We start from the raw sequence: 22393 nt of genomic DNA, 5'->3' as shown, positions 1-22393 counted from the left end.
TTCTCGACCAACTCTTGACATCTTACCTTTCTAAATAAATTCTCGTATCATTTCATTTAAACTTCGAAAAAATATTCATTTTAATTCAATTCATTCATCCTATTAGCGTTATTGGTAAATCTTTCCATCTTCTCAAATCTTCTTCCATCTTTTTAATATTGGTGAATAATTCAATTTAAACAAATTCTTTATATTTCTATTAATGTTTATTCCTAAATATTTGATTGCATAATTTTGCCACTTACATTTTATCAATCTTTTACACTGAGGATAATCCTTATAGACATAACTTCACTTTTATCAATGTTAACTTTATAACCTGATACTAATCAATACTCTTTTAATCTCTTATTCAATTTATTTAATGATATTTCTGGTCTTGTTAACATCATTTGCAAATAGGCTAATACAATCTTTGCATACTATCAGTTAAAATTGTATTTAAAAAAGAAATTGGGAACTGATTTGAGGCTTCCAAAACAAAGTCAATTTGAAGATATAACAGGTACATTTATGGTCGAGAAATTTATTACTAATACGTGTATAAAATTACAAGAAACTACGAGGAAAAAAAGATTTATACAAATCAAAAATGCAATGGGAGAAAGATTTAAACATAAAAATTCAAGAGGAAATGTGGTCAAAACTGTGTCAAGAAAGTGTTACGAATACAGTTAATGCTAGATACCAAATGGTCCAATATAATTTTCTCCATAAATTATATTACACTCCACAAAAATTAAATGGATTTAATTCTAATTATTCTATTAAGTGTTTTCAATGTACAAAAGAAATAGGGAGCTTTTTACATGCAGTTTGGTGTGAAAAAGTGGAAAGGTTTTGGAATGATTTGAGTGTTTTACTAGGACAAATTATGAAGATAAAGATGCAAAAGGATCCAAGAATATTTTTACTTGGGAATATATATGAAAAGGATGTAAAATTGTGTACCTTTGGAAAAAATTACATTTAAGGAATCGAGTTGAAAATTTTTATAATATTTGGAAACCATATATGGATTTTATGAATAAATTTCCTCTTCTACCTTACCCATTCCTCTCAATCAGCGACTATAATAACAATCAATGAATGTGGATATGTTAACAATATTCTATATGTAGCAATAGGTGTTATTTCCTTTTCTTTCTTTTCTTTTTTTCTTTCTTTTGGGAGGGAGGGGGTTTGGGGAGAAAAAATTTAGTCTTTTTTATTGTATCATTATGCATGACTAATTAATGCTATATTATTAATTTTTTTGTATTGATACAATAAATAAAATTTTCAAACAAAAAGCTGGAAGGCATCCTGTGAGGTTGTTTACAATGGTAAAAGTTGTATTTTTAAAAAAACTGTCTTGCATTTATTGTTGAAAAGTAAATTTTATTGAACTGTTCACAGAGAGCTCAGAAGAGAGTAAACTTGGGAAAGTAGTAGCAAGGTGGAGACTCTGTTCTAAGGGGGAGAATGGCACCTGGAGAGGAGTATCTATAAAAGATGACGCTAAAGGGAGGTGTTCTTCTTCCTTGAGAGATTCTGTGAACTTTTCTCACAGGTTTTCGGTGTTTCCTGTTTATGTCACCGCCAGGACAAGGATATTGTATGTGTTTTTTTTAAAAGAGGAAAGATCACAGTATTACTTAAACAATTGAAAAGGTTTTATTGTTAAACAATATTTGTTTAAAAATTCAATATGGACAGAATGTTAAAATTTATTAGTCTTAATGTCAATGGGATAAATAGATTGGTGAAAAGGAAGAGCCTTGGCACACCTAAAAAAAAATAAAGGCAGATATTGTCTTTCCACAAGAAACAAATCTTATCAAATCAGAACATGCTAAATTAAAAAGATGATGGGTGGGTGGAACAAGTAATATCATCTATATTTGGCTCAAAAGGAAGGAGTAGCAATTCTAATTAACAAAAATATACCAATAATATAGAAGAGACACTAAATGACCAAGCTGGAAGATTTGTAATGGCACATTGTAAAATTTATGCAGAATCATGGACGTTTATGAACATTTATGCACCAAATTATGACGATGAAGCCTTTATGAAAGATATCTTTTTAAAAACAGCAGAGGGAAGACAAAATATACTGGTCGGAGGAGACTTCAATTTCTGTCTTGATCCAATACTGGATAAATCAGCCAGAACAGTAACACGGGCAAAAGCTGCAAAAACAACACTATTATTTATGAAGGATTTAAATTTGATTGCTATATGGAGGTAGCTTAGCCCCATAGAAACTATTCATTCCACTCAAGGGTACATGATTCACAAACAAGGATTGAATTGTTTTTAATGTCTGCGCAGTTAAAAAGTAGTGTAATAAAAACAAAATATTTGCTGAAACTTATATCTGATCACTCACCATTAACTTTAATTATTGCAATAATGGAAAATCAAGGAAGTGTGTATAGATGTTGTCTCAATGTCACACTGAAAAGGAAGGACTTGTGTGAGTTTATTAAGAGACATATAGAACTATTCTGTGAAACTAACCTTTCTTCTACTGATAATAGTTTTTTAATATGGGATTCGCTTAAGGCTTAAAAAGAGGACAAATTATTTCTTATAGAAAAAACCTTAAGTGAGAATATGATACAGAGCTGGATAGTCCTGAGCAGTTGTTCTCAACCTTTTTCTTTCCATTCATGTATCACTTTAAGAAATCCCTATGCATTCGGTGCTCTGTGATTAGTAAGGGATTGCTTAAGGTGCTATGTGAGTGGGAAGGAAAGGTTAAGAACCACTGGTCTAGAAAAAGATATGACAAAAATAGAAGATTATCAGAGAATAGGGTCACAAGAAAAATGTAAACTGTTAGAGAATTAAAAATTGAAATATAACATTACAAATGTATAGAACAGAAAAAAAATTAAAAACCAGACAAAAAATTATGAATTAGGAAAATGGATGCATAAATGTTTATGTTAAAGGCAGAGAAGTAATCTAGAATGATAAATGCAATAAAAACAGAGGCCAATATTATAACATATTAATCAAAAAGAAATAAATAATATTTTAAGACAATATATGAAACTATAAATATATGAATTATTAGGAGATGAAAATGAGATGGATGAATTTTTAACAAATGTTTAACTTCCAAAATTAGAAGACAGAGAAAAAATTGATTTAGATGCCTCTTTCACAAAAGAAATCAAGAAAACCTTGGGTTCTTTTCAAGCTAATGAATCTCCAGTGGAGAATGGGTTTCCTCCCAAGTTCTACAGACAATTTAAAGATTTATTGATACCTCTTATGATGGATATATTGGGCCGAATGGTGGAAATCCAGACCCTCCTGGAATTTTTCTCAACTGCAATAATTACAGTGCTAATAAAGAAAGGTAAAGACCCATTAAAAACTTCATCATATATCCTCAATGATGATTATAAAATATTGGCAAAGGCATTAGCTAATAGTCTGGAGTAGCGACTCCTGAAGCAGTGCTACGAAATGAAGAGATGTCCACACAATACGAGGGTAAACCAAAAAACTGACTGTATTATTTGAATTCACCACATTGCCCTGTGGGGATGCCCACTTTTGGTGACATATGCGCTGGCTTCCAGAAATGACATCAGTGCATCACTGCGTCACTCCTCCGCCGACAGTGCACCACTTGGAAGTGGGGTGTTGCCTTAGCTCACATGTAGCGTCAACCGTGGGCTGCTTCTTGGTAGTGAAAGAGGGCCCTCGCCATCTTGGGATAGCCAAATGTTGCGGCGATTTGGCCCATCCACCCACGCGGTCACTTGGCCTGCTATACCGGGACAATATCTACCAAAATTAATACATACAGATCAGGTGGAATTTGTTAAAGGATGACATTCTTCAAATAGTCTATTTAATATAATACATGTGGCAAAATCAAAGTTGAATCCAAGTATAACCATCTCTCTAGATCACACATGTCAAACTCAGGCCCGCGGGCCAAATTTGGCCCGTGATATAATTATATTTGGCCTGCAAGATCACATCAAATATGTATTAGAGCTGGCCCGCTGGCCGCCGCGCCAGTATAGCGCATGCACAGCTAATAATACAAATCCCAGAATGCTTTGCAAGTGTGTTGGCGCCAGCCTGTCAGCCTGCTAATTGCCCCCACCTCCTCTGTTTACTTTAATTAGCATCTGCAACCTATTGCCTAACTCACATGTAATAAACCCCTTACGAAAAATGGCCAAACGAAAAACAGAAAACAGGACCTTTCAAGACCGGTGGGAGGCAGATTATATGTTCATCATTTTAAAAGACAAACCTGTTTGTCATTGAAGCAATTTGTAATTTTTTTGACTTGTTGGCTTGTGGAAAAAAATACATTTAAAAGGAGCTTAAAGGCTATAGAGAAATATTATTTATTGAATATTTTATTTCTCATTTGTTAATGCTTCTTCTGGAAAGAGTTTAACCAAAACTATTAAACATTTATTTTAATAAGAAAAAGTTTAACATTACATATGTTGAAAGAAGAGAAAACATGGAGATGTTGAAAGCTTTTGTCCTGGTCCAGGGCACTCACCATGTGGTAGTACCGGGTGAACTCTGTTGTGATCTAGCAGATGTCAAACTGCACCTCAGCCTGATTAAACCACATGTGTGGCCAATATGTCCAGAAGGCTGCAGCTTCAGGGCGACTGCATGGACTGGCAGTTCGCACATCGTTAGGGTTAAGATGCTGTCTAAACCATCGGGGTCACCAATTGTAGCTGCACGGTACTCGAAGTAAATATTTAGTTTGGCCCACGACTTAGTCCAAGTTTTTAATTTTGGCCCTCTGTGAATTTGAATTTGACACCCCTGCTCTAGATGCAGAAAAAGCATTTGATCGATTAGAATGGTCTTTCTTATTTAAAATATTGGAAAAATTTGGTATAGGCAGAAAATTTATAAACTGGATTAAGAACTCGTTATCATAATCCACAAGCCAAAATTATAACTAACAATCAGATGCCAGTGTTTTTTCCCTGCCATCGAGTGGGCAGGGTTTTTTTTTTATCCAAGTTACTGAACCACTGCCAGAGATTATAAAGAGAGATCCAGATATTAAGAGTCTCAAAGGTGGACAGAAGAACATAAAATTAGCTTATTTGCTGATGAAGTATAGCCCCACTTAAAATTAGTGAAATGGAATGAACGATTTGGCTGGGAAATGCACCTAAATTTATAACTAAGATATACCATGCTCTCCAGAATGAAAGTGCAAAACCAGGTTTACAGAGATCGAGAGAGAGAGAGAGAGGGAGTTGGATCTAGGTGTTGCAGTATTGGAAAATGTTGGTGTTTGGATAGCATGACATCAATTATAAATGCAAGATATGGATTTATGAAATATAATTTTATTCACCAATTATATCTCACACCTCAGAAGTTGCATAAATCCAAATCTGAAATATCACAAATGTGTTTTAGATGTGGAACAGAAATGGGAATATTTTACTTGCTACATGGTCGAGTGTGAAGGTGAGACCTTTCTGGCAGGATATTACTGAAATATTAACAAGGATAATAGGGGTGGCCTTCATGGGTGACCCAGAACCTTATCATTTGGGTAACTTCATTGAAATAAGTATTAAACTAACTAAATTCCAAATTTCATTTGTTAAAATAGTCTTAGCAGTGGCTAAGAAATATATTGCAATTACTTGGAAATTCAATTCCCCTCTACATATAGCATGATGGACTGCTGAGATAAATAGTTGCATATCCATGGAAAAAATTACATACAACTTAAAGAAGAAATATAGCATATTTATTAAGATCATATTTGGATCATAAAAGAGCCCAACTTTAATTATAAGCACAATAATAAAAAGGATAATAATAAATGCTGCTATATGACTTCCCCATTTAGAATTTTTGATGATCAATGTAAATGTGACCCCTGACAGTGTGTGGATTTATATTGTGAAAGGGGGAGGGGATTGTTTTGTTTGTTTTTTTTGTAAAGAATAAGTTTTATATATAATATAAAAATACTGGAGAGTTTTTCTATATATATATCTTTATGGGAAAAAAGAGAAAAATAAAATATAAAGAAAATTCAAGATTCAATTTATTTTAATTGTAATAAAACAGTGTCCTATTACAGAAATTGCCTTAAGTGCCTCTTACTGTTAGAGAAAGAAAAGCAAAAGAGAGTCGCCCGAGTCACCGAACATTCCCCAGCGCTTCCATAGCCACAGAGTCCAGTCCACACCAACTGGTACCTACTTAATTTCATCATCAGAGAGAGCCTTATCTCTCACCAGTAAGATCGGGATTTCTGTTCTGTCCCGCTATAAACTCTTTGAGGTAATGAAAAATCTTTACACTTGGGTTTAACACCAGAACTCTGGTCCATTAAAGTAGGAGGTAAAAGCTTTGGCAGGTCATTACAACCTGAATGTTGTTTTGGATATCAGAGAGACTGGTCCATGTGAAATCAGTCTCCACAGGACCGTCTGCACTGGCAAACGTTTTAACCATAGCTCGAGTCCCTGCGCAGATATATATATATTCTGAATTTTGTCTCATCAATGATTGGCTTCGCTGTCAACCACAGTGCAGGGACAACTTTACCCTCTGTAAGGTCATTTCCTAATAACAATGAAACGTCCTCCACTGGTAAACTTGATCAGATCCCTATCGTAACAGGTCCATCAACTAATGCTGATTTCAACACTATCTTGTGCAGAGGTATCGAATCTGGATCACCCCCCAGACCTCGAATCAAATTTATTTCATCCATGCAAACTCCAAAACATTGTCCAATACAAGTATCTGGGTGGCCCCAATATCTCAAAGGATTTTGACTGTCATTTGTGGTGACCCTTCCTTTACCAAAATCTGTGACACAAAATATTTGAATTAATCCCTAATGTTATCTGCAGGTCTGGAACCTGTTTGATTTCTATGTTTCTCATATCTTTTTTTCTTTTTTCTCAGCATGGAACAATTTGCTATAACGTGACCAGGTTTCTCACAATAGTGGCAAAGGGGACCCGAAGGTTTTTCCTTTACTTGCTTCCCTTCATCTTTACCTCTACCACCACTTCCTGTTGAATTTTCTAACTTACTTGGATTGTCCATATTACCCATTTGCTAGGTTCTACTTGGTACAAACTTCACCTTGTGGGTTAAAGCAAACTCATCTAATAATTAAGCAGATTCTATCAAGTTTCCACTCCCTTTATGTCTAAATATGGTTTTATGCCATTAGGAATGCATCTTTTAATTTCCTCAACTAACACCAGCTCTCTCAGTCTGTTGACCATCGGTCAAAGCGCACAGCTTTGTAATATACAAAATCCACCGATTCACTGATTTCCTCAAATTATTGAATCTTTGCCTTTAATCTTCTGGAACTAATTCATAAGCTTTAAGCACAACTTACTTTATAGTCTCATAATCAGCAGCTTGTCTGATTGTAAGGGCAGAGTAAGCCTGCTGGGTCTTCACTTTAATCACACTTTGTAACGTGAAGGACCAATGGTCTTGAAGCCACTTTAAACTCTCAGCAAGTTTCTCAAAATGCTGGAAGTATTTATCAATCTCAGCTTCATCAATGGAGGAACTAACTGTCATGATAATGAATATGTATGAGATATACTGGAAGTCACGTGGTATGAGAGAGAGATAAGAGCACAAGCAGGAAAACAAAGGAAATGGGAAAATAAAGACCCTGAGAAGTTTACCTGATAAAACTTGTGTTTAATGTTTTATTAACTTCACATTTCGGGCCACAAATGTGACATTGGCGATGAGGATGAAAGAAGCTTGAAGAAAATTAAAGACTAAACAAGATTACAGAGGTTTACAGACAACTTCAAGGTGATAAGAATTTACTCTTTGACTCAGTACTTTGGGGCTGGAATATTTCCTCATGGCTGGTGCAGACGGTGACTTTTTTACACATAGTGGAATTGCTCATTTTGACCCAACGGGTGATACAAGTACTGTAAGTGTGAAGTGGAAGGCATGGCTGGAAGAATTTGAATCCTACGCCGACAGTCGTGGCCTATTTCTAGATACCGGTACAGTTGAACAAAAAGCACAGAGAGGGGCATTACTTCTTTTCACTGCTGGACCCGCAGTTCGGGAAACGTTTAAGACACTTTTGAATACTGGAAGAAAGGATGTGTACCGGAAAGCGGTAGATGCATTAAATGCCCACTATGCTGACAAAAGGCAAAGGAGGAAAAACCCAACACCCAACCCCAACCAACCAATTTTCCCTTGCAACCGCTGCAATCGTGTCTGCCTGTCCCGCATCGGGCTTGTCAGCCACAAACGAGCCTGCAGCTGACGTGGACTTTTTACCCCCTCCATAAATCTTCGTCCGCAAAGCCAAGCCAAAGATGTAGTAACACCGAATGCTACATTTCAACGCCATTTGTTTCGGAGAACGAGACAAGAAGATGGCCAGACAATTGCTCAGCACGTGACGAGACTATGCCAGCTAGCTGTTGGATGCAATTACATGCCAGCTGATTTGGACAACCAATTATTGGATCAAGTCGTACAGCACTGCAGATCAGATAAACTCAGAAGACGTCTACTGGAAAGAGGGAGTGAGTTGGAACTCACCGATGCTTTAACCATTGCTGCTGCATTAGAGGCTGTTGAAGGGCAATTTCATACCATGACCCTGAAAGACAACTCAAGCCAGCAAATTAAGAGGCTCTCACATCGCCATAACCAGCCAAGATATACATCGACACAGGACGTGGAGTGTTATCGATGTGGAAACCGAGGTCACTTTGGAAAAGACCCATATTGCCCGGCCAAAGGCAACGTTTGCAGAAAGTGTGGAGGTAAGGACCACTTTGCAAAGAAGTGCAAAAGCAAGTCCAATGCAGACCAGAAGAGGAAGAGTACAACTTCCAAAGGCAAAGCCTGGGGGAAAGGAAAGTATCCTGGAAAGAAAGACACTATCCGCCATATAGACGGTGACGATGATGATACCCAGGAGGAACAGAGTTGTTACCAATTTACGTTGAATGAAGTACATCATGAGAAGGTCCCAGTGATCATTGGTGGAGTGACAGTGCAGGTCATTGTAGACTCAGGCAGTGACAGTAATGTGATTGATCGACATTTATGGGAGAAGTTGAAAAGGAAAAAGATCATCTGTACCTCAAAGAAGTGTTCCAAGAAACTGTATCCATACACAGTAACCAAGCCATTGCAGACCATTGGATGTTTTTCTGCAACTGTTGAAGCTGGAGATAAGTACACCGAAGCAGAGTTTATGGTCATAAAAGAGAGGGGAGAACCATTGCTGAGTAGAAGAAAGCAAGACCTGGCAATACTTCATATTGGAGCTTGTGTCAATTCAATTCAGTCATATGAGGATATGAAGCAAGAATTCCCCGCAGTCTTCCAAGGAGTAGGAAAGCTGAAAGGTCGACAATTGAAGCTAGCGGTAGACGAAACGGTCAAACCCAAGGCGCAACCAGTGCGCAGAACTCCGTTTGGACTTCGTGGGAAAGTCGAAGCCAAAATTAAAGAATTGATCGAACAAGACATTATAGAACCAGTGGAACATTCGACACAATGGGTCAGTCCCGTAGTGATTGTGCCCAAACCAAAGGCTGACATAAGACTATGTGTTGACATGAGAATGGCCAATGAAGCTATAATTAGAGAACGACACCCTATACCAACAGTGGAGGAAATACTTCAAGAACTAACTACCAGCAAGGTATTCTCAAAAATTGATCTGAAATGGGGCTATCATCAATTAGAGCTGGATCCAGGTTCCCGAGATGTAACAACATTTGTGACTCACTGTGGATTATATCGTTACAAGAGACTATCATTTGGAATTAATGCAGCTTCGGAGATTTACCAGTATGAAATCCATCGAGTGATTCAAGGCATTCCTGGAGTTGCCAACATTTCTGACGACATCATAGTCCATGCACCAACGAAGGAAGAGCATGACAAACGGTTGAGGCGTGTACTATCTAGACTACAGGAGGCAGGCCTTACCGTGAATGGAAACAAGTGCCAGTTCGGTGTGTCAGAAATGGACTTCATGGGACACAGACTTACACGGGAAGGACTAAACCCTGCAGAGGCCAAGGTGAAAGCTATTGCAGAGGCACGTGCACCTCAACGCAACAGAGGTGAGGAGTTTCCTGGGATTGGTCAATTTTTGTGCAAAGTTCATTCCTAATTTGGCTACAGTGGCAGAACCACTAAGGAAACTAACCAGGAAAGGTGTACCATTTCATTTTGGATCTGAGCAGAAGAAAGTGTTCACAGCGCTGAAGCAAAGCCTGACAGATGCAAAAACTCTGGGATATTACGATCCGGCGGCATCAACCAAAGTCATAGCGGATGCCAGCCCGGTTGGTTTAGGAGCCGTGTTGGTCCAGATGCATGATGGAGGACCAAGAATCATTGCCTATGCCAGCAGATCGTTATCAGATGTGGAAAGAAGATATTCTCAGTCAGAGAAAGAAGCACTCGGACTTGTATGGGCCTGTGAGAGGTTACATGCATATTTATATGGCATTGAATTTGAACTCATCACAGATCATAAGCCATTAGAGGTGATCTATGCACCTAGATCCAAACCATGTGCCAGAATAGAGAGATGGGTACTCAGACTACAACCCTACAAATATAAAGTAATCCACATTGCAGGGAAAACAAACATTGCAGATCCGCTGTCCAGATTGGTGAAGGATGGTGGTCCACAATCCAAGTCAGAATTTGGAACAGAAACAGAGAGCTTTGTACGCTTTGTAGCTATTCAGTCGACACCGAAAGCTGTGACTACGAAGGAAGTCGAGAGAGAATCCGAACGTGATCCAGAACTCAGGGAAGTAAGAGAATGCATACAGAGTGGAAAATGGGACAAGTGTACTCACAAGGCTTACATTCCCATTAGAGACGAACTTTGTTGCATCGGACAGTGTGTATTAAGAGGTTGCAGATTGGTGATACTGCAAAGATTGAGACCGAAGATCGTATCCTTAGCGCATGAAGGACACCTAGGTATTGTTGGTACCAAGCAAAACCTCAGGACCAGGTTGTGATAAAGAAGCAAAGAAATTTGTTAAAACTTGTCACGGATGTCAAATCACAAGTAGGAGTAATCCGCCAGAACCGATCCGGAGTACGCAATTCATGGTAGTGATAGATTACTACAGCAGATACTATGAGTACGTGGTGTTGAAGTCCACAACCACTGAAAAAACAATACAAGCATTAGCAGAGATATTTGCAAGATATGGATTACCTGTTACATTATACTCTGACAATGGTCCACAATTCATTTCAGAGACATTTGCGGAATACATGAGGACCACAAGTATCCACCATCATAAAGTAACTCCGAAATGGCCGCAAGCCAACGGAGAAGTAGAGAGTTTTCCATTGAAAAACGATTGAGGATTGCACACGCAGAAGGACAAAATTGGCGAGAAGCATTGCTATCTTATGTGGCTGTCTATCGAGCAACGCCTCATGCAACCACTGGAAAAAGTCCTGCAGAAGCATTTTTTGGGAGAAAAATCCGCACAAAAATGCCAGAAATAAAGGAAATCCGAGACGACCAGGAGATGAGGGACCACGATGCTGAAAAGAAAGGTGCAGCAAAGCTGTACACAGATTCGAAACATGGAGCCAAGTACTCAGACATCATGCCAGGAGATAATGTTCTAGTGAGGCATGAAACTGGTGGTAAGCTAGACACACCTTATTACCATCAACCCTATACTGTCGTATCCAGAAGTGGCAGTATGGTGACAGTCAAGTCTCCGACTGGAGTCCTGTATAAGAGAAATGTATCAGTTGTAAAAAGGTACCAGTCCAGAGATACATCAAGCGAAGAGGTTGAAAGGCCAATACGAGATGCTGAAACTGAGAGACATGATGATGTTCCAGAGGCAGTTACCAGCACTCCTGATGAAGTGACTAGAGCGCCAGAAACACCCGAAGCCGTGGCGAGCAGTATTTCCGACGCTGAGAGTGAACAACCGAGAAGCGACGACAATATCGCAGGCAGGCCGAAACGAAACTGGTAAGTGCCCAAACGATATGAAGACTTTGTGCCATAGTTTTAATAAGAATTTTGGGACAGTATTTTAATCTTATATCATAAAGTGCATGCATGAGTGCTGTAGGAAGTAAATTTTATGTAGTTGAGTTATAGTATTACCATTAGTTACGATGTTTGTAGGTTTCCGAGGGATATTGGTAAGTGAAGGTAAAGTTTATTTCTGATTAAAGGAGGGATGTCATGATAATGAATATGTATGAGATATACCGGAAGTCACGTGGTATGAGAGAGAGATAAGAGCACAAGCAGGAAAACAAAGGAAACGGGAAAATAAAGACCCTGAGAAGTTTACCTGATAAAACTTGTGTTTAATGTTTTATTAACTTCACATTTCGGGCCACAAATGTGACACTAACCTAACCTCCCTATGGTCACAAACCTCTCACAAAGACCAGGTGGTGGAACTCCAATTCTCATCTTTTCTCTCTCAAACTGCTTCTTCTCCCTAATTCTATCTGTTCCAATGGTAACTGCTGCTCAAGGGATTTACTCTCAGGAAAAAAATGTGTAGGCCTAAGACATAGTAAAAACAAAAACTCTTCTCCATAAATCTGTGACCTTTAACTCCTCATCTCTAAACTTCCCCGTTGCTATATCATTTTTTTTATTCTGTAATTTTCCGGATATCCATCTTTTTCATACATAATTTTATCCTAACAAGTCCCAACTTTTGGGCAATAATCACCAACTCATCCATTGTCACCCTCTGCAAACCCACAGAGGATGGCAATGTCAAAAACTCATCAATATCGCTGCTTGCACAACCACAAGCCTTTTAATTGGCTTTCAAAAAGGAATTTAATTAATTAAATCAAAATTCAATCAATCAATAAGCTCCAATTTTGGTCAGATACCAGATTATCCCCCAATTTGTTACATCACAGACCAGCAGCAATGGAAATTCACCACGGCAGTGTTATATTTTTCTTTTAAAACACTTTATTTATTAATAACTACTAATAACACTTTAGTCCAATCAAGCCCAACTATGTGCAAATGTGAATGTGAGTGTTTGTCTGCATGGGTTTATGATTGTGTGTGTGGGATACCCAAACCATTACAGTTGAGGCACAATTCTGAAAAGTCATTCCAAAGTCCAGTCTTACAAATCCATTGTTGAAACGTAGACATTTAACTGATTCACAGAAGTAATCACGAAGGAGATGGTAGACACTGAGTGACAGGACTACCGAAAACTCACAAATCCTTTTCAAATTTCTTCCAGAGAAATATCCTTTTGTGTGAACGGTTATCACAACTCCCCTTTTCCTTGCTTCCAAAATCCAGGTATGGGTCAATCAAAGTGACCTTTCCTTTGAACACAGTGGGGTTCAATGATTCACCTGACAAGGAGAATCAGCCAAATTGTCCATTATCACACAGTCATTCCTGCTTTGTGTTTGATGAGATGGGCACTGGTCAAAATGTGCTGTTCCTTCAGTGTTCCACACTCATGACTCTCTCACCACCTGTGTCCTTTGAAAAAGCCACACATTATTTTTCCTCTCTAAAGTAGCAAATTTGGTACAGCCTGTACTAGCTTTTGCGACCCAGACTCTCCACAGCTGTGTATGGTTGCAGCCTGTACTAGCCCTTACAGCAATATTCACACTTAAGAAACAGGAACTCATAATAGTAGAAACACAAGAAACTGTAGATGCTGTAACCTTGGGCAAACAAAGAGAAGCTGGGGCTTATTCAGCAGGACAGCAGCATCCATGGAAAGAAATGGATTGAAAATGGAAAAGTCTCAAAAAAGGGTCCCAGCCTGAAACATTGACTGTTTTTCATCATGCTGCCTGACCTGCTGAGTCCCTCCAGCTTCTTAATGTTTGCTCAAAAGTGCGGACTTTTACGTGGTGTTGAATTCATTAATCACTCAGGCAATGAAACACTCTATGCAACAATTCAAATTGACAAATAACACTCATACAACATGGGTAGCACAGCAGTTATTGCAATGCTGTTACAGCACCAGTGACCCAGGTTAGAATCCAGCACTCTGTAAGGAATTTGTATGTTCTCCCCATGTCGGTGGGGGTTTACTTCGCGCTCTCCAGTTTACTCCCACCCTTCAAAAAAGTGCTGCCCAATTTATGTCTAAATTAAAATTTATTCTTCTAACAATCAGTAGTTTAACCTCTCTGTTTGCTTTTCACTGCATCAAATGCTGAAATCAATTTTCCATTGATTAGAGATTTTACAGAACACAATGACTACAATAAGACGTCAGAGGCAGACTATTCTGCAGTGACATGTCACATATCAAGGCTTGTTGTGGAATACTGTCCTTTTTGGAGGCTTAAGCAATTTCCAAGAAACTCACCACTATACAAGAAAAAGTAACTCATACACATGTTAGTTCTTCATTTCCTCTGCCACCTTCATCTCGTCACACCATTTTGTATAATCCACAAGATGCACTACAGAAACTTATTAAGGCTCCTTTGATAGCACCAAAATACGTAATTTCCACCAAGTAGGACAAAGGCAGTAATTCCCCTGCCAGTCATGCACTACCCTGAATCCTGCCATTTCTTTACTGCTCTGGGTAGAACATCTTGTCCAAGAAGAACATAGGAATGTTTACCACTCAAATTCAAATTTAATATATCACCAACTTTTCAGGTTCCATAAGGTATGGATTTGCATGTTCATGTTTTTATAGGTTAATAAAGATCTCATGGGACTGCCAGTTTAAACAAGAAGCTAGTCTCTCATTTCCCTCATCATGCCTTTCAATTTTGTCCTACCTAAGGCAGGGGCGATGGCACCAATATTTGGTCCTGCAAATACATGCAAAAGACACTTCTTAATATGAAATGCTGCAGATAGTGACCTTCTGTGCATGTGCAGGGTTAACTCTTACCATCTTACTTATCCCCATGACTTGCTCACAAGGCTATAAAGGAAATGATTTTTGTGTTACTTAGTCTGCATCCTTATCAGATTTCATAATTTCTATATTTCAAATGCTTTTACAACTTGTAATAGCATTACATGGAACTTGTTTCCATCACCTGCCTCCTGCCTTGTTGCTAGAGACATTTTTCTCTAATGTCCTACAGGAAGTCCTGATCTCTTTAATGCTGCCATATTTCATACAAAATGCAAGTCATGGACTTAAAGTAATGTCCTGTGATCCAGTCATTGCAGAGGTTCCTGTCTGGTGTTATGTGCAGATTTGGCCTGTTAATTTGAGTGGAAAGGACATTTTCAACTAAGTTCTTCAGTAGCTCATGGGTTGGTTTGCAAGTAGTTCAAAATAGCCAGTGACTAAGATCTGAGTAGGTGGGGAAATTCCCTAGCTCCTGATTTTGAATGAGATCCTTTCAGTGACATGCTTCGCCAAAGCATTGTGTTAGCCTAACACACACTAAAAACTTCAAGATAGTTAAAGGTCACAGATTTATGGAGAAGAGGTTTTTTTTTTACTATGTCTTAGGCCTACACATTTTTTTCCTAACTAAGCAACATCAATCTTATGTCAGATGTGAAAAAACACAAATGCTGGAGAAACTCAGCAAGTCAGACAGTGCCTTTATGTAGCAAAGGTAACGATACATCACCAACATTTCAGGCTTGAGTCCTTCATCAAGGTGTGGGTGAGTACATGGTTTCCATTGGCAGTGAAAACAAACAGGCAGAATACTATTTGGATGGAGTGAACTTCAGACCTCGGATGTGCAAAGTGACCTGGGTGTCCTTATGCAAGGAAACCTAAGAGTTAATGACCAGGTGAAATTGGTAGTGAAGAAAGCGAGTGTTATGTTGGCATTCATTTCAAGAGGAATAGTGTACAAGAGTAAAAGGGTGTTGATGAGACCTAATTTGGAAAACTATGTGCAGTTTTGAGCCCCCTATCTTAGAAAGGATGTGATGTTGTTGGAGAGGGTGCAGAGAAGATTTACTAGGATGATTCCCGGAATGCAAGGGCTAATGTACGAGGAGTGTTTGGCAGCTCTTGGGTTGTATCCATTGGAGTATAGGAGAATGAGAGATCTTATAGAAGCATTTCGTATTTTGAAAGGTTTAGATAGGGTGTCTGCGGGTAAGATGTTTCCCTTGGTGGGTGAATTGAGGACAAGGGGGTCATAGTCTGAAAATTAGAAGTTATCCATATAAGAGATTAGGAAGAACTTCTTTAGCCAGAGGGCTGTGGATCTGTGGAACTCGCTGTCGCATACCCAGATCACTGGGAGTATTTAAACAAGAAATAGACAAGTATCTCATTAGTGAGGGCATCAAGGGATATGGGGAAAAGGCCAGAAATTGGAACTAGTGTAGAGTAGCATAGTGTAGTTTTACAGGACAGACTCGATGGGCCTAGTGGCCTGCTTTTGTTCCTTTGTTTTGTGATCTTGTGGGTGACAGATGAGGAATAGTGAGAGAGAATCCCACAGAACTCCCTGAGGAGGGCAAAGGCAAACTTCTTCAAGGTTGGCATCCCTTGGAGAGCTTTCACAGAGTTATTGTAGTAATCAGAGATAAAACACACAGGATTCTGTTGACACCATTGTTAAGTGAAAAAACACACAAATTCTGGAGAAACTCAGCAGGTCAAACAGTACCTTTATGTCAGATGTGTATCAAACAAAAGCATGTCCATTATTTTCATAGAGAATGCTGTGGCAAAAATAATTTGGACAGATGTGAACTGACAAACTCAGTTATAATATACAAAGAAATATCATCTGACTCAGATGAAGTGCAGAACATCAAAAAATACAGCACAGGAACAGTCTGCACTGACTATGATGGCAATCTAACTAATCTCATCTGACTGTATGTGGCCCATACCCGTTTATTCCCTGCCTGTTCATGTGTCTGTCTAAATGCTTAAGCGAAGCTAACATAAATGCTTTTACTATCTCCTCTGGCAGTGCATTCCAGGTACCTACAACTCTGAGTAAGAAATATGGTCCACACAGCACTTTAAACCTATGCTCTTGTATATTGCCATTTTCTACCCTGGGGAAAAAGGCTCAGACTGTCTACCATATCTATATTTCTCATCATTTTATACATTTTTTGAGCCCCATCTCCAACACCAGCATCTGATGCTCTAGAAAAAACTATCCAACTTTGTATAACCGCTCTTTACCATTAATACACTTCAATCCAGGCAACATCCTGGTAAGCCTTTCCTCTCCAAACCCTCTACATTCTCCTTATATTTTAGTGACTAGAAATGCACACAATATTCCAAATGTGGAGTAAAAAAACTATTTGAGAAATTCAATGTACAAAAGACTATAGATATTGAAGAAACTTAGCTAGTCAAGCGGCCTAAGTGGGGGTTGGGGGAGGTGGTACTTTTGATGTTTTGTGATGAAATCCTTCATCAGTTCTTCTCCATCCTCTCATCAGAAAAATGTAAAAGTATAAACTAATTACCAGTACTTACACAAAATCTAAAACCACATTCATACAAATGAGCCATTTATTTGCATTCCACCAAATAAAGCTGTGGTAACTTCTTCAGTGCAGTAACAGAAGTCCTGGGAAAAACTCACCAGATGATGCAGCATACATAGAAAATAAAAGGCAGTTGATGTTTCAGGCCCAAGGCCTTCTTCTGGAGACCTCGTGTGGTGAACTAGACTGCAGCCTTTGCAGATTTTCTGTTTCTTCTGGTAAATTCTTTATCTTCAAGGGCTATCCATTTATTTAAGCTTTAATCAATCAATGTCTGCCTTAAAACATGTTTTTTTTTTGCTGTCTAGAAATTAGCTATGATATTTCACAACAGTTCTGCTTCAGGGGTGTTAATACACTCATGAGGTTCAAGAGTATAAATGCAAGATATTTCCACTTCTATCTTCCTAAAAAAGGCACAAAATATTTACATCTACATGTATACCTTCAACAAATTCACCTGCAGATGATAGACTACTGTTCAGCAAACGAAACAAAGCTCTCAGCTTTAACATTTCTACTGCTTTAAATATTCTTCCTGGTTTAATGGTGATGTTAAATTCTGAGATGGTCTAGGCATCCTGAGCATAATTATCACTTTGTTCACATATATGCCTGCAGGGAATATTTTGCTTGAAATGGCAGTTACAGCTCTAAGGGGTATGACCTGAATGAAATAAGTATAAGTTAAAACAAAATGTACAAATACATACTTTGCTATGGGCCTTTAAAAATCCAGCAACTGACAACTGGCATATGAATGACTCCAGCAAAATACAAGATCAGACCGAAACAGTCCTTTGTGTCTATGTACAGTAAACTATGTGACAGAAAAGGTGTCCCTTATCATGCTTGACCTCAAATTAAAAAAAACAGACAGCAAATTCCAAATTGAAAATGCAAACAAATGCATATGTACAATGAACAAATGTTTTGACATTAATACTCATTTAGGATGAGTAGGCCATTCCTACTTGCATATGGAGCCTGTTCTATCTTGTGAGATGCCCTTTAGCAGCAGTGTCAGCTTTCTGTAGTCTAAAGTATTGGGTATAGGATGCTTTGTCTAACACATAAAGCACCTGTTTGCAAACTAAAATTCTGTGGATCATAGAAAGCTGAAATAAAACTAAAAATGTAAGAAGTAACTACCAAGTTTGATGAAAGATCATTGATTTGAATCATTAGCCCCTTTTCCACTGGCACCCTGTCCCAGGAATTAACTGGAAATTTACTGGGACAGGGGCAAGTGGAAAAGGAACTCTATCTGAATGCCGGCATCAAATTACGTCATTTCATGCCAGGGATTAACCACCTCTACCCCTACTTATATCCCCAGCGTTTGCTGATAAAACCAGTGGAAAAGGGACAGCAGGAAGTCTTCTGTTTCCAGTTGAAGGTAGAACACTCCGATCCCAGGGGATGAGTGTGTTCAGTGGAAAAGCAGTGTCCCAGTTAAGGGTGGCCCAGAGGAAGTGGCACAAAGGGCTTCCTATCCTGGGACACTGCACTGCCAATTAACTGGGATGCCAGTGAAAAAGGGGCTATTAACTGTGTGTCTCTCTTGGAGTGTTCAGCATTTTCTCATTTAAATGACTGGAAGTAGATTAAAACAATCTGCAAACTGAAAATATCTATTTAAGCACATCAAATCAATAATTCCTGTGCAGAATAAATAGGTAAACTGCAAAACCAAAAATGCTTTGTTTTACATAAATTAGGGTATGTAACAGTATTGTAGATGGAACTCATTATAAATGGAAACATTATCACAACACAAAAGACTAGCTTAAATCTCAAACTTTCCACCCATCTGATCTGCATGCATTAGAGGTTCAGGTACTTGTGGTTGGAAGAAGAGTAAGCATTTGATTGCAACAATTTTTATTCTTCAAGTGTCTAATGCATCCAAGTAAATTCTTCACTTGTAATATTGAAAAGAAAAAAAAACACATCAGGTTGGGGAGGGGGATGCCTTTGAACTTCATATTCCACAGTAGACACCAATTTCAAATTCATAATAATGGAGAGGATGGATTAGGAGGGGTTAAATAGACCTTTCTGAGCTCAGAATTAATTCATAATCATTTGCCTACTAATCTGAAATGGTGCAGAATAAGGTCAGCTCTGAATATATATGAGGTGTGCAGTTTGATTTAAAAAACATAATTTGAATGGGGGAAGAGTGCATGGGGTGTCATGAAGGGGGTTTTGGGAGTTTTATGATTAAATTGATGTGAAAAATTACTTTTAAAAAAGAAATTTGCTTTTTGTCAAACATAAACATAAAATCCTAAAATCGTGAATCTCTGTACAATCCTAATCTGACCACACTTTGAAAACTCAGTAGTTTAGGACTCAAACCATAGGAAGAATGTTGAGCAATAGAGAGGATGCAATGCAAATTCATTTGGATGGTGTCTACTATGACAACATGCAAAGACGAAGAAATACTTGAAAACAGGGATTAGTGCGAATTAAAATTAAGAATAAACAGTCTGTTTAACTATTTGAGTAGTCCAGATCATACAAATTAAGAATCAAGATTGTTTTTACTCATTCCCAATAGGAAGAACTTAACGGTAAGGCCATCTTTAATGGCTCTTCACGAGGTGTTGCAAAAGCTCCTGTCCAAACCACTGCAGCAGGTGTAAATGAAACTTACATGCTGCCCCTCGGTGGGGAGTTTCAGATTTTGATGCTGCAACATTAATGAGAGCAATATATTTTACTGTTTGATATGTGGAGGGAATTTACCGATGTTCGTGTTCCCATGCTGTTGTGTGTGGATGAAACGTGGCCTTCCTGTCTGTCTGGAATGTGTATACTGTACTGCGGGTGGTCACGTATCCTCCCTGTTTTAAACTTATTTGAAGATCACATCACCTGCCAATCAAGGTTGGATTCTGGCCATCCATTACTGCACACCTTTCTGGTGGCTAATTTAAAATCACCTAGGGTCATTATTGGCTAGAAGCACGGATTAGCACTGCATATAACACCAACGCACAGCACGTTCTTCCTCTTTACCTCGTGGTCCAAGCCCCAGACATCGGTCCACGCCAGGTCGCTACTGTGGAATCGCTGAAAGTGTTGTAGGTAAGGTGTGCACTACATTGAACCTGAGCTGTAGTATTGCGATAGATCAATACTTGCTGAGAGCTGCAGCCCCGCTGGTACAGGGAACCAGGTATAGATAAGAGTCCCTGTTTGTAGTGTGTGTACTCAAGTGTGTGAACAGGTCAAATATAGGTTCACTATTGTCGGAGTCCAACCTAGGTCCAAGGTGAATATCTATATTGTTGCTTAAGTAGTAATCGAGTACCATTTAATATTCTTCCCTGTTTGCCTCCCTTGTGTTAATTAAAGTTTTGTGTGATTGTGACTCATCTCCCTGGGAACCCACCGAACCTGATACTCTTCTCAAAAGGACACATGCACTTGCTGTTATTGTCCTTCTAGGCAGTAAACTTGCACTATGTGGAGATGTTGTCAAATCAGCCTTGTAATTTTGTCATGGAGTTCATGAGGAACAATCCACACTCCTGTCCAGATGATGGCACAAACTAATTGATGAAACAGTGGAAGATGATTGAGGAATTCCTGCAACAATGGACTGCAGTTTGAATGATTGGACTACAATTTTTGAAAAATGTAAAGAATTACAGCAGGAGCAATATTTTAAAACTTTATTTGTGTTGCTGTAGAAATACATGAGATTTCAGTCAACAAATCAAAATGGAATCTAAGATTTGTGGTCAAGTAAAAAGTTCAGCATGAAATGAATTGACCACTAGTTCAATCCATTAAATAATATGAAGACAAGAGATTCTTACAATTCATAGATATTTCTACCCTTTATCCCCAGCAATCAGAAAGTAAATCTCCAAGTTCTGTCCTGTTCAGCACTATTTTTTTCCCCAAAAATATACTTTATTCATAATAAATTATTTTCAAAGCAAGAAAACCATTCAAGACTTTTTACAATCATCCTGTCAGTCACATCAATACATTCATGAATGTAAATTTTACATTATTCTCTCAATACACTTTACCACAACTGTGGCACATTGTCATTAGACACACCTTGTCTAGAAAAAAAAATTACAAACAAGAAGAGGTCATCTTTTTACACATAATGCCAGTCATATCTATATATTCTCATCAATGTACATTGTTGCATTTGTTCTCTCAATACCCCGTTACCACCACTATGGCACCTTGGTGTTTCTTCCCCCTCTGTTGGTTGAGGGGCTTCCCCTTGGTCTCAGCCCCTCAGTGCCCAATAATGGGAAGACCTTCCCCACAGCACCCTTGTGTTGACTGCACCAAGCTTCAGTGTGTACCTCAGCATGTACTCTTACAGCCTGGAATGCGCCAGTACATTCCTGGACTGTCATCTCAGTAAGCTGAATGTAAAAAGGTTTTGGGCAGAACAGTGCATTTTTTACTGACCTGATGGTCTTCCAGCATTAATGGAAGTGTATAGCTGGGAACAGTCCGTAGATCAGAGTCCTCTGTCATGCTGCTGCTGGGGATGAACCGTGACAAGGACCCCTGCATCGTTCTCCACACTCTTTGCAAATATGCATTCAGCAAAGAGATGGGCAACAGTTTCCACTCTACCGCAGCTGGCTAGAGGACAACACGCACGGAGGGTGATGTTCCAGTTGTACTAGAAGGATCTGACTAGGAGGGATCCTTTCACCACCAGCCAGGCCAAATCCTGGAGCTTGTTTGTGAACCCTGGTGATGAGGCATTCTGCCAGATGATCTGGATGGTCGGCTCAGGGAACCATCCCATCGGATCCATCAAGTCCTCATCTCTCAGTTTCTGTAGGACATTCAGTGCAGACCATTGCCTGATGGCATTGTGGTCGAAGGTTTTGTTCTGAAAAAACTCTTCCATGA

At 38.7% G+C, this 22393-nt stretch overlaps 1 long non-coding RNA gene across 3 annotated transcripts in view; it reads right to left on the bottom strand.

Annotated features, from left to right (window-relative positions):
• Positions 1 to 22393, bottom strand: part of LOC138736973 (uncharacterized) — an 87192-nt gene that overhangs the window by 49612 nt on the left and 15187 nt on the right. Inside the window, exon 3 of one of the 3 annotated variants that reach the window (XR_011340690.1) lies at positions 3510 to 3789. The exons of the other annotated variants lie outside the window; for them this stretch is intronic. This is a non-coding gene — a long non-coding RNA (uncharacterized lncRNA). Of the gene's footprint in view, positions 1 to 3509; positions 3790 to 22393 lie in introns of those variants that run through there. 3 annotated transcript variants of the gene reach the window in all.

Source organism: Narcine bancroftii, chromosome 6 (genome assembly GCF_036971445.1).
Source record: "Narcine bancroftii isolate sNarBan1 chromosome 6, sNarBan1.hap1, whole genome shotgun sequence".
Classification (NCBI taxonomy): Eukaryota; Metazoa; Chordata; class Chondrichthyes; order Torpediniformes; family Narcinidae; genus Narcine; species Narcine bancroftii.
The sequence above is the reverse complement of the archived record's forward strand: the minus strand, read 5'-3'. Positions and strand labels throughout refer to the sequence as shown.